This window comes from Triticum aestivum, chromosome 1B (genome assembly GCF_018294505.1).
Source record: "Triticum aestivum cultivar Chinese Spring chromosome 1B, IWGSC CS RefSeq v2.1, whole genome shotgun sequence".
Classification (NCBI taxonomy): Eukaryota; Viridiplantae; Streptophyta; class Magnoliopsida; order Poales; family Poaceae; genus Triticum; species Triticum aestivum.
In genome coordinates, this window is record NC_057795.1 from 100,785,272 (window position 1) to 100,789,990 (window position 4,719).

Sequence of the window (4,719 nt, forward strand, 5' to 3'; positions counted from 1 at the left end):
CTAGGCCCCATGAGAGGGTTGTATTTCTCCCCTATTTCCTCCACGGACTGGGTTTTCCTCTTCACCCGTTCGTCCGGGGGCTCATGTTCTACTACGGCCTGGACTTCCACGATCTGGCCCCGAACTTCATCCTCAACATCTCGGCGTTTATCGTCGTGTGCGAGGCCTTCCTCTGTATCCAGCCCCACTTCGGCTTATGGCTGAAGACTTTTAATGTCAAGCCGAAGGTAGTGGGCGGGCGCCAAGCGGAGTGCGGAGGTGCCATGGTGGGCCGGATGGCCAACGTCCTATGGCTCGAGGGCTCCTTCGTGGAGACAATAAAGGATGGCAATCGGGGTGGTTCTACATCACCGAGCTGCACGATCCCAAATGGGCGGCGGCCCCCGAATTTCGATCTGGCTTTCCCACACGGCTCACTTCCTGGAAAGAGACGGGCTTAACATGGGGGGATTCGGAGGAGCTGACCGGACTTCAAACCCGCGTCAAAAAGCTGGTGAACAAGAATCTCAAGCTTGTCAACGTAGTCCAGGTCATGCTCATCCACCGGATCCTCCCATGCCAACAACATGCCTTCAAATTGTGGGAGTTTGATCCGGCACAGCACCAAACCTTGAGCAAGATTTTCGACACTTCGTACGAAGATGCCTGGAAGGTGCTGTTTAATGGCGCTGAGGCACCCGCATCTGCTACCGAAGATCGCGGATTCAGCTCGTGGCGCCAGGCCAGCAAGGTAAGCTACTCTACCCTTTACGGGAATTTTATCTTTCATAGTATGACTCTATGTGGGGTCTAACCTCCCTTTCCTTTAACAGGACTGGCTGAAGACGTCCGGGCAGATGATCTGTCCGGCTCCCTTACCAGAAGACCCAGCGGACGCCCAATTGATAGGGCTGCTGGTTCTGGCACCTCACGTGGTGCCGGAGAAGAAGGCCACGGAGACTCGCAAGAGCTCCCGGCGCCTGGGGGTGTCGGGTTCATCACCCAACAACCTTGAAGCACCCTCCGCCTCTGAAGACGAGGAGGAGGAAGAAGAAGAAGCCTCTCCCTCTCCGACGGGGGGAGGAAAGAAAAGAAAGGCCACCCCAACTGGGGAGGCTGGAGGGTCCAAGAAGGGGAAAACCCTTCTGCCGGACTACGCGTCCGGTGCCGAAGGCGGTGGGGAGGAATGGTCGTCCAAGGTCAAGCCCCTGGCAAGATCGTAAGTGTCCGGCTATCCGAATAACTTACGACGCCCCTCCATTATTTGGCATTTTCTGATGCCATATTTGATCATGCAGTCCGCCCAAGGCTCAGCTCGACGATTCGACGAGCGGCTCCTTGGATTCGTCGGATGTGAATAGCGCTTCACTTCCGACGGCCTCCTTCCCTCTCCCTACGAACGACGCCGAGGTGGAGTCCCGAAAGGGACTAAACCAGGAGGAGGTGGTCCTGGAGGTGCCGCAAGGCGACCTCCCGGACTCCAGGCCCAAAGGGGGTAAAGCCCCGAAGGGATCCAAGTCCGGCCCCGGGCCGGACACTGCTCCGGAACCATCAATGGTTCCAGAGTCCGACAGGCGGCGCCTTCATAAGAAGGGCAAGCCTACGACGCCGGCGACCTCCGTCCATCCGGAGGCGCCGGACAATTTGCTGGAGGTGCTTAACGGCACCTCCATCAACGAGGAACACCGCACTGTTATGAGTGCAGTGATTCAGAAGGTTCAGTCCGCCAAGAGTGGGCTGACAGAAGCCTGTACAAGCCTGTTAACAGGCTTTGAGGTATGTGTTCAAAAACATATAAAAATGTTACCGCATAGACAGTAGCCCTTGATGCTCAGTTCGGCGTTCAGAAAGAAAAGCCGAGCTGAGGATCTAAAAAGATATACGCAGGAGTCTAATAAAAATATGTCAATATGGGAATGCAGGCTGTGCTGCTGACCTCTGCCGCACTGACTGCGGAGGTCAATGCATTGAAGGAAAGCCTTGAGCAGTCCGAGAGGGAGCTCGGCCGTGCCAAGAAGCAACTCGAGGATAAAGAGGGTACGTAGTACCGCATGTAAATGTATATAGAGATACTTGGTTGCAAATAATAACAGGACCAACGTAAATGTTGTAGGGGCCACGACCGAGGTGGCGACCCTGAAGGAGGCGGTGTCCAAGGCCAAGAACAGTGCGTCCTTGGAGCGCACCGAGCGAGAGAAGCAGGAGGCGCGGGTGGCGGAGGTGCGGCAAGAGCTCCAGGCTCTCGTGGAAAAACACGAGAGTTTGGAGCTTGACTCGAAGACTCGAGAGTCCGAGCTCGCCTTGGCTCTTGAGAGTGCCAAAAACGCTAAGGCCGAAGCCCAGAAGGCCCTCCAGGAGATCGTGGCGATAAAGAAAATAGTGTCGGGTAAGGCATTCTTTATGCAAAGCAAGCATGTAAAAGTAAATTATCTATTACTTATCTGAATCCGGAGCTCTCCAGGAGCGTTCGCCGATCTGCCCCGTAGTGTGTCTGATGCTGCCGCGTTCTACCGAGCCGAGGAGGGGAGCTCGATGGAAAAGGTGTTCTGGTCTCAGTATGCTGAGGCCGAGCATCCGGTGCCCCTGAGCGACCAGCTGAAGCAGCTGGTCGAGCTCCACAAGGTGCCTGAACAGGCCATGAAGGGCCTCATAGTTCGACTATGGCCTAGGGAAGCCATGCCTGGGAGCTACTTCGGTCTGGTGCGGCGGCTGGTGGACGCTTGTCCGTGAATTGAGGTCATCAAGCGCTCCGTCTGCATTGAAGGTGCCCGTCGGGCCCTTGCCCGTGCTAAAGTGCACTGGGGCAAGCTGGACGCGGAGAAGCTTTTGACGGACGCGCCACCGCCAGGCAAGGAGTATCGCACGCCCGAGATGTATTATAAGGGCGTCCTGAAGGGTGCCCGCCGTATAGCGGATGAGTGCTCCAAAGATGTAATTTTTTAGTAGACTCACATTTGTTATCATGTACGCTGAAAACTTTGTTCATGTGCGTTAAGCAACGCTTGTTAATTTAAAATATTACCTTCTGTGCGGCCGTTTATCAAATCTGAGAGATGCAAGTCGTCGGCTTCGACCCCCATGCCACGAGTGCTGGGGTGTTCGGGATAAACCTGAGCGCTCTTGTTCCCATTCTTGGGTCCATCTAGGGAGGCGCTCAGCACAATGAACCAGGCCGTCGGACTTATAATGCTTTATCACTCTCACTTAGCCATAGAATTCTATAATTTTAAATTTCGGCGAAGCCCCTAGTATTCGGAAGACAGAGTTCGGGGCGCTATCCACGCCTAGGCCGGATAAGTCCGGTTCCTCGTTCTAAGCAGCATAAGTCTTTAAGGACTCGAAAAATCTCGCGAACAGCGACCGGTCTCTCGCACTATCATGACGGTCAGTTTTAGCTTTCTCTACTGAGGTGTTAACCCAGCTCAACCGGGGCACAATCGCAGTAGTTCTCCCAGCGCTGCCTTAGCCAACATTGCGGAACGTAAGGTACCAAAACATGGGAGTCGGGCAAACCCAACTATTGACCAAAGACATGATTCGGAGCCGATGCATATAGTGCTATAAGTTCGGGGTGCCGCACTCATGAGAGTGTTCGGTCTTCTCACACCATGTTATGGGGTGTTTAAGCCCCTAGTGTATTGGCCGTACCAAAGTGTACGGTTGCAGAATGTCATGACTGAACATATTTGTGTATATAGAAAATAGATGAGTACAATAATAGATAAGAGCTATGTATTGTTTATTAAAAAAAGGGCTACTGCGAAAGCAGAACGATACAAGTAGTGCGATAAGTAAGAGATGGGATTATTTGACATGTTCCCCTCCAGGGGCAAGCTGCGGGATTTTAAGTAAAACAGGTATTAAGCTCGTTATAGAGACCACCTGGACATTTGACGCGGCTTGTTCTCTCCCTGGCTGTTGCATCGTGTGTTTGGCGAGTGTATTGCCGGACAGGCCTTCTGAATAGTTGGGTCCTGAAAGTGTGTAAAAAGGAAACGGCGGAATAGGGAGCCCCTTAGTGCGGTTGAGTCGCATTCTGGGCGTGCCGTAGTTGTGCCCCTCCCCTTATGCCCATGGTATCTCTAAGGCATAATTATGTACGCGTGGTACCGATATCACCATTTGGCGAGGGCTGGGGTTGGGGCCGCACTGCTATGCTTGCTCGGAACGTGCCAGCCGGATTTGTTGTAGGTTACTTCGGGCTTGCTTGACGTTGTCCGGACGTTTGACACCTGGATTGGAGAATTGCCTTAAGAGGCTACTCTGTACTTCCGCCACCAGGGCCGCCGTGTGCTCCTCCATTCGGAGAGAGCGTTCGGTGTTTCCATTTACCGTGATGACTCCGCTAGGTCCTGGCATCTTGAGCTTGAGATATGCGTAGTGCGGCACCGCGTTGAATTTTGCAAATGCGGTTCGTCCGAGCAGGGCGTGATAGCCACTGTGGAATGGGACTATGTCGAAGATTAACTCTTCGCTTCGGAAATTATCCAGGGATCTGAAGACCACTTCGAGTGTAACCGAGCCTGTACAGCTGGCTTCTACACCTGGTATGACGCCTTTGAAGGTTGTCTTTGTGGGTTTAATCCTTGAGGGATCGATGCCCATTTTTCGCACTGTATCCTGATAAAGCAGGTTCAGGCTGCTGCCGCCATCCATTAGGACTCTGGTGAGGTGAAATCCATCGATAATTGGGTCTAGGACCAATGCGGCAAATCCGCCGTGACGGATGCTAGTGGGGTG